The 11890-nt window shown below is 50.8% G+C and overlaps 1 pseudogene; it reads left to right on the top strand.

Moving 5' to 3' along the window:
* Positions 1-201: 201 nt before the first annotated feature.
* Positions 202-1023, top strand: LOC137456177 (feather keratin Cos1-1/Cos1-3/Cos2-1-like; annotated as a pseudogene).
* Positions 1024-11890: the final 10867 nt, after the last annotated feature.

The raw sequence follows: 11890 nt of genomic DNA, 5'->3' as shown, positions 1-11890 counted from the left end.
GATGCCACCAGCGCTTGAGATGAGTCTTCTGCCTGTGTTGACCCAAGTCTGCCCCAGAAATCCTTGGGGCTCTCATCCCTCCACTGAGAGCATACTTCCTGATGGGAAAGGAAATATGACAGAAGTCAGGAAATGAAAAGGCAGCAGAGCAGGAACCCAGGATGCAGCCTGTCCCTTCTGCTGGGATGGTTTGCATTTGTCATGAGCTGCTCACAGAATTCTTCCTTCCGCAAAGCTGCCTCTGGGCCTGAGGCACTGCAGCACTGCTATAAAAGGCAGCCCAGCTCTCTGCTCTCTCATCCACTTCTCACACATCCTTCTTTGGATTCAGGTGAGTCTGCAGCCTCTTCTTCAACATCAGGTCTCCCCTCAATGTAGTCTTCTGATGATAGGGGTTGTCCTAGCAGAGGGCTGGGAGCTGCTTGCCCCGGGAGAGGAAAAGGGAGAGAAGGTCTTCTGCAGAGAGAGGCTGGGATTTACTTGAGGTGACTTCTGGGCTTCAGTTGGGCAGTGTGTGCAGGTCCAGGAGCAAACATGACTCCACTCTTGTTGGGTGCAGTGCTGCTTCTCATATGTCTCCATTCTTTGCTTCCCTCATGTCCTATCTGTCAGGTGAACCTCCATCCCCAAGATCATGTCCTGCTGCAAGCCCTGTGAGCCCTGCTGCCAGCCCTGTGGCCCAACCCCACTGGCCAGCAGCTGCAATGAGCCCTGCTGCAGGCAGTGCCAGAGCTCCACTGTGGTCATCGAGCCCTCCCCTGTGGTGGTGACCCTGCCTGGACCCATCCTCAGCTCCTTCCCTCAGAACACTGTTGTGGGCTCCTCCACCTCTGCTGCTGTTGGCAGCATCCTCAGCTGTAACGGAGTGCCCATCAGCTCCGGGGGCTTTGACCTCTCCTGCATCACCAACCGCTACTGCTGCCGCCCCTGCTAGAGCTGCTGGCATCAGCCCTGGCAAGAACATCCAAGACATCAGAACATGGTCCTCAATAGAAGATAGGCTTCAGGACACTCTACTTATTACTTTGAATGATTGTTGCTTTGTTTCACTTGTTTATCTCTGTCCTCCTTGCTGTCCTTCTTTCCCAGTGTCAGCCTTGAGGGGACCTCTCAGCCACACTCCCTCTGCAGGGCAGGCACATGGATACTCTGCAGTAGCTGCTCTCCAACATAGTGGCTCCTGGTGCTCCCTGTGAGCCACCTTCTTTTCTTTTCTAGACTCATTAAAGTTGTGCTGCATCCAAGCCTGGGCCTCTGAGTCCTCCTTCCCTCTCTGGTCACTCGTCACTCTTCCAATCTGCTCAGGGCAAACGGTGGAGGAAGGGGAGGGTGGGACTCACAGAATGATTGAGGCTGCAATAGACCTCTGAGGTCATCAAACACAGTTTATGATGCTCTGATGGGGATTTTGTTTTATGCCTTTTGCCTTGATGCTGATGAAGACATCTCTGCCTACTGCACAGCCCATGACTATCAGAGTAATTTAGGAACAGAGACATTGTGTTTCCCTATCCTCCTGGGCACTGACCACCTTCAGAGGTACAAGACATGTACCAAATGAGGCCCAGCATAAAATGCTGAGTTTGACCCTGTCTGAACTCTCCAGGTGCTCTGAGGTGGGCTCTGCCCCATCTCTGCTCACACCACCTCTGCTCCTCACATGCAGGCCAGGATCTTCCCAGCACTGCTGTCCCTGCTGCTTGGAGATCTGCCCAGCAACATACCTTGTGCACACTGGAACCACATGGCCACTCTGAAGGGCAGGGCCATGCCCTCACAGCAGGTCACCTCCCCTTACACTGGGCTCTGCAGGGAGAAGGACACCACCCCAGAATGGGTCCAAGGCCTCTCTCTACCCTGGACCCTGGCAATGTACCCCTGAGAGGAGCCTTTCAACACACAGCAGAGGTGACATGAAGAAAACCCTGAGAATCACTGCACTGCTCTGGGTACATCCATCTGCCACCCTAGACACAAGTCTAGTATGAGCCTCCTGACACCCTTTGAGCTTCTCCTTTCTCTTGAACCTGACAAAAAGCCTTCTGGAGAGGAAGTTCAGATGTTCATGCTCCTCTCTGCAATTCCCTGGCTGCAGTGAATGTCTCTATAGCTGAACAAGTCTAGGAAAGAAGAGGACATTAGCCATGAGCAGCCCATTTGCTATGAAAAGCAAAAAGGGAGTCTTGACTGTGAACTCTTTTGGAATGTGGATTTTCCCTGGCTCAACATCTGTCCAAAGGAGTCATTTGTGTACAGTGACACCATGGCTGAAGGACATCCCTGGGAGGACTCTAACATTTATAGAATAGTCCAGGTTGGAAGAGGCCTTGAATGATCATCTGGCCCAAGCTTTCATGGGAAAAAAGAGGCAGGATGAGATTATCTCTCACGCTGTCAAACTGCATCTTCAAAACTCTACCATGCACCTGAGGAGCTTCTTCCAGGGAGTGACTGTTCCTACTGTAAAAAATACATTTCTTGGATGAAACCTCCCGCAGTGCAAGAGTGTACTTGTCAGCCCTTGCCTACTCTTTCTGATTCCGTGCAATGGCAGAGCCTCCATTCTCTTTGATGCTGTGAAAAGATTCTCCCTGCACCTTCTGTTCTCCATGCAGGGAGAATCAACTCCCATCTTTCCTCATGGGACAGGGTTTTCAGGTCTTTCATCAACTTTGCTCTGTAGAAGAGGATGGCAGCAGTCACTGGGCCAGGATCATTGGAAGCCAAGACAGGAGACTTGGCTTCTGGCAGTGGCTTTCTTGATGCAGAACAGCCAGTCAGCAGGAGACCACCTGGGTGAAGATGACCACAAAGCCCATTTATCAACTACCAGGGCTTGTAGGAATTAGACTTTCTCTTTTGTGAGACTAGTGTAATGGAGCACTTTGCATACGGAGACATCAAGACTAGAAGACATTACTGAGAGGATCATGAACTCAGTGGCAGCCAAGAAGAAAAAAAAAGAAAAAAGAGCATGCCAGTCAGGCAACACAAAAGACTTTCTGGGTGACAAGGAAAGTCTTTATTTTTAATGAAACATTGGTGGTGAAGAAGAAATATATCAGTCTGAAAGTGCTGATTCCTCCATACAAAGACAATGAGGAGGCCATTCTCCATCACGGTTAGAAGACACATGGAGGGGATCTGCCTACCTTGGGAGGTGTGGAAAGCCCAGGGAATGAGATCAATTACAGGTGGCCCTGTAAATGACCAGAAGAAATCTGATACCCATACAAGAGTGGAGGAACAAAGCTATGCTGCTTTCAGTCTATTCTCTCTGTTGCTGTCCAAGTGACAAAACCAGCCCTGTTGCTGACTCACAGGAGCCATTTACCCCAGATGAAGTTCTGACTGACCCTGTATTGAATTATGGGCAGTAGACCAGAGCACAGAGGACCTCACAAACTTCTGAATACCACTGCTGGTTTGCTGGAACTAACCATTGGCATAAAATGTCTGATTCTTGTTGCACCCCATTGTATGTCTGCAAGTTCCTGGGTATATTGTTTGCTTCACTGCCACATTATTCATTGCCCAAGGTGCCTGTCAGCTGTAACATAGACCATGGGTAAAGATTTGATCAACTGTGGTTGGGCAGGGAAGAGAATGTTGGGAGAGAACAGCCAAGGTCTTTGCCCCAGGGTAAGATTCACTTGGCTGAGCATCCCTCAGCAGCAATTACAATCAGTTCATGCCTGAAAACAGGAAATTAATTGACCATGTTGAAAAGTGAAAAAAAAACCCTACAGGGAGTCCCAGCCTCCCTTTTCTTCACATTTTGCTGTAAGAAGAATGGAATAGCTGCAGGGGAGGACAGAGAACTCAGAGGCCCAGGCTAGGATGCAGCATAACTTTAATGAGTCTAGAAAAGAAAAGAAGGTGGCTCACAGGGAGCACCAGGAGCCACTATGTTGGAGAGCAGCTACTGCAGATTATCCATGTGCCTGCCCTGCAGAGGGAGTGTGGCTGAGAGGTCCCCTCAAGGCTGACACTGGGAAAGAAGGACAGCAAGGAGGACAGAGATAAACAAGTGAAACAAAGCAACAATCATTCAAAGTAATAAGTAGAGTGTCCTGAAGCCTATCTTCTATTGAGGACCATGTTCTGATGTCTTGGATGTTCTTGCCAGGGCTGATGCCAGCAGCTCTAGCAGGGGCGGCAGCAGTAGCGGTTGGTGATGCAGGAGAGGTCAAAGCCCCCGGAGCTGATGGGCACCCCCTGAGAGCTGAGGATGCTGCCAACAGCAGCAGAGGTGGAGGAGCCCACAACAGTGTTCTGAGGGAAGGAGCTGAGGATGGGTCCAGGCAGGGTCACCACCACAGGGGAGGGCTCGATGACCACAGTGGAGCTCTGGCACTGCCTGCAGCAGGGCTCATTGCAGCTGCTGGCCAGTGGGGTTGGGCCACAGGGCTGGCAGCAGGGCTCACAGGGCTTGCAGCAGGACATGATCTTGGGGATGGAGGTTCACCTGACAGATAGGACATGAGGGAAGCAAAGAATGGAGACGTATGAGAAGCAGCACTGCACCCAACAAGAGTGGAGTCATGTTTGCTCCTGGACCTGCACACATTGCCCAACTGAAGCCCAGAAGTCACCTCAAGTAAATCCCAGCCTCTCTCTGCAGAAGACCTTCTCTCCCTTTTCCTCTCCCGGGGCAAGCAGCTCCCAGCCCTCTGCTAGGACAACCCCTATCATCAGAAGACTACATTGAGGGGAGACCTGATGTTGAAGAAGAGGCTGCAGACTCACCTGAATCCAAAGAAGGATGTGTGAGAAGTGGATGAGAGAGCAGAGAGCTGGGCTGCCTTTTATAGCAGTGCTGCAGTGCCTCAGGCCCAGAGGCAGCTTTGCGGAAGGAAGAATTCTGTGAGCAGCTCATGACAAATGCAAACCATCCCAGCAGAAGGGACAGGCTGCATCCTGGGTTCCTGCTCTGCTGCCTTTTCATTTCCTGACTTCTGTCATATTTCCTTTCCCATCAGGAAGTATGCTCTCAGTGGAGGGATGAGAGCCCCAAGGATTTCTGGGGCAGACTTGGGTCAACACAGGCAGAAGACTCATCTCAAGCGCTGGTGGCATCCCATGCAGGCAGGTGATGTGCACCTGTGTCACTCCTGAGGGCTTGTTTGTGGCCAGGTTGTCAGGAAATGGGTACTGCTGTCATGCTTCTCATCAAGATGCCATGCAGGCAGGCATGAGCACACAGATGTCATCCTGTACTTGTGTAACCTGCATTGTGAAGGCATCTGAAGATGTAGTCTGCTCTTGTCTATTTTTCTGACATTTTGCCTTATGACTCCCTGACTTTGCCCAGTGTTGGCAGCTCTGGACCTCGTCACCCATTTTGTCTTTGTGAGGTGATTCTCTTGTGTCACACTACTGTTGTGAGACAAGGGGCTCTGGGGCTCTTGCCTGTATTCAGAAGTTGTTTGTGCACTTTCCTGTTGCTGTTAGATGACAACAACTTTCAGTGTCCCTGACAGTGTGCAGAGCCATGCCAATGCAATGGATTGGCTGGTGCTGACTGGTCTGTCTCCATCTGTGCATGTTATTGCTTCTCTCTCTGAGCTCCTCAAGAAAATGTGGTTTACATGTTGCCAGACTCCATTACTGTTTCCACCACACTCTCTGACAGACATGGTGGAAGTGCTGCAGACCCTTGGGACTTTCCAGAGAAGGTATTTCTTGAGACAATGAAGTCAGCAAGAGCTGACTCCTTCAGAACCAAATAAAGTGGAAATCTCCAGGTGGGGAAGAGTCCAATAGTTGAACAAATATTTCCAAGTGCGTTGGACAACCCCTGCAACACTTTCCCAACTGTTCTTCATTCAGGCTGAGCACAGGAGGAGAGGCTGGTGAAAAACCTCTTGCAGCAGTAAGATTTTCACTTTGGTGATTGTGGAGCCTGAATCCAACAGTGTGGGAAGCTCTGTCTGACCCTTTGTAAGTCTGCAAAGTGAAATTGTTCATCAGACATCGGAGTTCTCAGCCTGGCAGGTTCAGGAGCACATGGGTGCTGACACTATGCTGCATGGGGAGCTCCTCTGTGCTTAAGGACTGGCTTCATCCAAGAAGGGCAGTGCTGTCAAGGGCATTTTCCTGATAGCTGACAAGTGGAGGAGAGTTGTGGCAGGCTCAGGAACCTTAACTATCACCTGGTGGGAATTACCTCCCTTGCTCTGCCTGTGCTGGGCCAGAGTCTTCTCCCATCTCCACTGGGGCTGCATTTTTAGTTTGTGGCCTTTGCACTTCCTTACACACTTTGCATGCACTCTCTTTTGCCTTCTCCTCATGTTACTTGGACTTGAGCTCCATAGTAAAGGAGGTCTTCCATGTCAGTAGAGGACTTTCTTAGCATAATGAGCTGAGGGATCTGTAGGACATGCACAAAGAAAATTATCTTGGCCAAGTACAGGTGACCAATCATTTCCTATGGGGCAGTGTAGATGACGGAGATTGGAATCAATACGACTGACCAATGTGATCGAGTATTGTTCCTTTATTGTTCCAGTGTTGCAGGCCGATGGTGCAGGCCTGAGGTGCAGGCCTATGGAGCAGGCCTGTTGTGCAAGTATAGCACTGTAAAGTGTAGAAGAAACAGGAGACAGGAAAGGCAGAAGTGCGTAGCAAGGCATATAAGTTGTAACTTATATAAACTCGGAGTGCCCTGTTGGCATAGCTCCATTGGTTCCCTCTGAGTGACCACACATTGCACTATTACAGATTATTGGTCCAACTACTAATGACACAACGAGGTTGTTGATGCAGGTGCATGTCCTGTTGTCCCAAGATAACTGTCCATGTCTATAGCTACCAGTGTCTTGTTTTAGTTACATGCTGCAGGCACAGCACTGTTTTGCTACATTGCTAGCTGACTCTGCATTTACGCTGAGCATGGCCTACCACCATGTCAGGCTCTAGGCCTGCACTGCCAGATTGCTCACACTGCTCGTCGCTGGCATTGCCACAGGGCAGCTTCTTCTTAGGTAATATTTTCTGTCTGTAAAAAGCTCAACGTGTCTCTGGGAAGCTGGGCCGGCTGTGGTTACAGATCTGGCACCTGATCCTCCAGAACAGAAACAAAGACAAATCTCTTCACTTGGTATATGGCACCCTGGGTGAAGACCCCCAATTTAGGGATAAAAACAACAGCACATCCTCAAAGAGGGAACACCCATCCTCCCTTGGAAAAGGGAGCTGGCACTGTTCCAGCTGAATCCAGCTGGTGGCCAGTCACCAGTGGCATCCCCCAGGGCTCAGTGCTGGGCCCTGTCCTCTTCAACATCTTCATTGATGATCTGGATGAGGGGGTCGAGTCAGTCATCAGCAAGTTTGCAGATGACACCAAGTTGGGAACAGATGTTAGTAAGAGGGTGGAAAGGCTCTGCAGAGGGACCTCGACCGACTGGTCAGATGAGCAGAGTCCAATGGGATGGCATTCAACAAGTCCAAGTGCCGAGAGCTGCACTTTGGCTACGGCAACCCCATGCAGAGCTACAGGCTGGGGTCGGAGTGGCTGGAGAGCTGCCAAACAGAGAGGGACCTGGGTGTGCTGATCGACAGCCGCCTGAATATGAGCCAGCAGTGTGCCCAGGTGGCCAAGAGGGCCAATGGCATCCTGGCCTGCATTAGGAATAGTGTGGCCAGCAGGATCAGGGAAGTCATTGTGCCCCTGTACTCTGCTTTGGTTAGGCCGCACCTTGAGTACTGTGTCCAGTTCTGGGCCCCTCAGTTTAAGAAGGACATTTAGACACTTGAATGTGTCCAGAGAAGGGCAACAAGGCTGGGGAGAGGCCTTGAACACAAGCCCTATGAGGAGAGGCTGAGGGAGCTGGGATTGTTTAGCCTGGAGAAGAGGAGGCTCAGGGGTGACCTGATTGCCCTCTACAACTACCTGAAAGGTGGTTGTAGCCAGGTGGGGGTTGGTCTCTTCTCCCAGGCAACCAGCACCAGAACAAGGGGACACAGTCTCAAGCTGTGCCAGGGGAGGTTTAGACTCGAGGTGAGGAGGAAGTTCTTCACCGAGCGAGTCATTCATCATTGGAATGTGCTGCCCAGAGAGGTGGTTGAGTCGTCGTCCCTGGAGGTGTTCAAAAGGAGATTGGACGTGGCACTTGGTGCCATGGTCTAGTTATGGGGTCTGTGTTGATAGTTTGGACTCGATGATCCTCGAGGTCCTTTCCAACCTAAGTGATACTGTGATCCTGTGATACTGTGATACTGTGAAGTTTTGATGTCCCCTCTGATGTTGACAAGAAAGTGAGCAATAATACAGGAGGCCTTACCACTCCATGGTGGTCTTATCCTCTTGGACTGAAATGGTGTTGTGGGACCAGTTGCAGCTCCTATGCAGACAGTAATGCTGCAGTGACGTACTCCTGTGGCTGGACTGGCTGGAGCTGGGACAACCAGGGCTCCACGCAAGCTGCTGATGCTGAGGCTGGGGCATGAGGCTGTCAGCTGATCATTGCAATCAGGATTAATAGCAGCTGGCCCTTGGAGTCTCACCAGCACACACTGGGTGCCTTTTTTCTGCAGAGGGGTGCTTTCAAATTTGGGTTAATGTCAGGGTCTTGTCTTCCCATTTCCTGTAGCTTCAGAGAGGGCAGCTGACCTCAGAGGAACCTCTCATGACTCTGCTGAACACACTGAGGCATTCCACCCAGTGCTCAGAAGTTGCCTTCACTGGGGTGTGGGCCTGGCACAAACATGTCCTTAGCTGTGATGCTTTGCATTCAAGATGAGCTTGTGCAAAAATTGTTACCTCTGCCAAGGTGCCTCTGGGTCCTGCGGCAATGAGGGGCAGGTATAAAAGGCAGCCCAGGTCCTGCTCTCTCATCCGCTTCTCCTGCCTGCTTCTCCTTGGCAACCAGGTGAGTCTGGAGCCCCTTCTCCTCTTATCCCTCCACTCAATGGATCTCTCAGCTCAGGCTGTTTTTCTCATATTTTGGGGTTTGGAATGCTTGTCATGACAATGGGAAACAGGGAGTAGTTTGGCTTATAGAGAGATTGGGTTGTCAGAGTTGGCTTTTGGTTAATGAACTAGGAGAGCTGTTCCTTGGGTCAGGCTGCTTCTTGAAGGGTCTTGCTTGGATGAGGCATTAAAACTCATGCAGCTCCTGGTAGTCTCCACATTCACAGAGATTCATGACCTTGTCTCATTTGTGACAGAATAACTAGATTGCTCCTCACCCACACTTGAATATCCTCTCTCCTAGGTGAACCTCCAGCTCCAAGACATGTCTTGCTGCAAGCCTTGTGAGCCCTGCTGCCAGCCCTGTGGCCCAACCCCACTGGCCAACAGCTGCAATGAGCCCTGCTGTGTGAGGTGCCAGGATTCCACTGTTGTCATTGAGCCACCTACTGTTGTGGTGACCCTGCCTGGACCCATCCTCAGCTCCTTCCCTCAGAACACTGCTGTGGGCTCTTCCACCTCTGCTGCTGTTGGCAGCATCCTTAGCTGTGAGGGAGTGCCCATCAACTCCGGGGGCTTTGATCTCTCCTGCATCACCAACCGCTACTGCTGCAGACCCTGCTAGAGCTGCTGGCAAATGCATCAGAAAAGAAGGTCAAAGAACTCGGAACACAATGCTTGAGAAAGGATCAAACTTGGGGCCATTGCCTTAGGGTCATCTCTGGCTTGTCCTGCCAGGGCAGCCTGGAAGCTCTGGCACTCTGACAACATGGCCAATGTCACCTTTCTTGTATTCCACTCACCCTTGCTCTTCTCTGTCCTTCTTTGTCTTCTGCTGTATGGACCCACCAGCTTGTCCCCATTTCTCAGGCAGGTCTACAGATTCCCTGTAGGAATTCTGCCACAGGAAAAGGGAATTAGATTCTTGGCTGCTTCTGTTCTTCTTGCTGGGCATCTCCACTTGAAGTGACTTAACTTCTGTCTTCACACTCATTAAAAGATTGCTGCAACCTTGCCTGTATCCCTGAGGTGATCTTTCCATCTGCATGCTGACTGTTGAGGGAAAAGGGGAAATCAGCAGGGACATGGGAACACCTCAATACTGCCAGAGGCACTGAAAGGTGGGACACTGCTGCAGGTACTGCTGCTTGAAGTTGGGAAAGACATCCCTAGTCACCCCATGGCGAGTAGGCATCAGTCATTGTCTGGGTGTGTCTCAGAAATCCCCTCTTGACCCTGGAGCACATCATATAAACAGGAATTCTGACAACTGCTGCCTTCAAGAGAAGTCCTGTTAGCATGTGAGTGACCTTGGGTGTGTCAGACTCAGTGGGCCCATGAGCCCTCAGACCATCAGGGAAGAGATGCAACATATATATGGACTCATGACTCAGAGGTACCTGTAGCCATGGCCATGCAGGTTATTGTAATGGGTTGGGGTAAACCCCCTCCCCACCACGTGCAGAAATGACGACTCAGACAAACAGATTGCAAAAGTGATGGAAAGTTTAAACAGAGAACAGTGAGTGCATGCAGAGACCTAGAAACACAGTGACAAGAAGAACCCCAAAACAGACCCAGAAAGATCCCATCCCCATCTGAGGGTGCACCCAAAACCCCCAGGGCTCCTCCTTCCTTCCCCCCCCCCCCCCACTGCTAGGCTAGTCTCAGGTGGCCAGATCTGAGACTGCCCATCCCCCCGTGGCCTTGGGCCTGGCCAGGCCCATGGCTGGGAGATCTCTCCCCCAGTTACCATGTGGCGGAGAGGAAGGAAAGAGGAAGTGCCAGACCCCACCGTGAAACTTATAGTGGTGCAAGGGATCATGGTAGGAAATAACCTAACTTCCTGTGTCTACCCACTGGGCTGGACTTCTGGACACAGGAAACACTCCTGTAGCAGAGGGCACTCAGCCCAAACTACGACAGTTATCCATGTGTGTGAAATATGCACTGCCTTCAGGCAAAGCAAGTGGTTAAAGCCTCTGTGGTACAGAGGACAAAAGGTGAAACATCAATAGGGAGAGGCCTGGCAGATTGACCACACCACACTTCCACAAACCCTCCAAGGCAAGTGCCATGTGCTTACAATGGTGGAAACAACCACTGGATGGCTGGAAACATCTCCTCAGCACCAAGCCACCAGCTGGCATGTTATTCTAGATCCTGAAAAGGAAGTCTTATGGTGTCATGGGTATCTCAGAAAGTACAGAGTCAAGAAAACTAGACACATTTCTGAAATAGCCCCATGGCCACTTGGGTCAAGGAGCGAATAGCCAATGAGTAGATATTTTTACACACACATCATGCACCAACATCAAACAATGCAACAAACATCCTCAGTGCTGTCCTTAAACATATCAAGGGCAAGAGGGTCATTAGCAGCAGTCGACATGTTTTTACCAGGGGAAATTCATGTTTGACCAGCCTGATAGCCTTTGATGAGGACACAACCAGGTGGATAGATGATGGTAGAGCAGTGGGTGTGGTTTATCTTGATTTCAGTAAAGCATTCAACACTGTTTCCCACAGCATCCTTGCTGCTAAACTGAGGCAATGTGGTCTGGAGGGTCAGGGAATGAGGTGGATGCCAGCTGGTCGAAGGAAAGAAGTCAGAGTGTTGTGGTCAATGGGACAGAGTCTAGACCTTTATCTAGTGGAGTCCTTCAGGGCTCAGTACTGGGACCAGTACCATGGATCAGTACAGGCTGGGGACTGACCTGTTGGAGAGCAGTGAAGGGGAAAAAGGGCCTGGGGGTCCTAGTGGGTGGGAGACTCACCATAAGCAGAGCCTGGGGAGAATCAGGATCTCACCTGAGTTATGAGAGAATTGACACCCCTGCCAGCCAGGGAGAATGTGCCTGGATCCCTTTTGGCAGTTCTAAGCATGTCTGCTGCAACCATGAAGCTGCAGTCCTGCAAGCCAAACCCACCCTTCATATGCTGCTTGCAAAGCCAGAACCATGCCCAGCAGTTCTT

Source organism: Melanerpes formicivorus, unplaced genomic scaffold (genome assembly GCF_026170545.1).
Source record: "Melanerpes formicivorus ecotype bairdi unplaced genomic scaffold, bMelFor1.0.p_v2 SCAF_119, whole genome shotgun sequence".
Lineage (NCBI taxonomy): Eukaryota > Metazoa > Chordata > Aves > Piciformes > Picidae > Melanerpes > Melanerpes formicivorus.
Note: the sequence above shows the minus strand (reverse complement) of the source record. Positions and strands in the feature narration are given on the sequence as shown.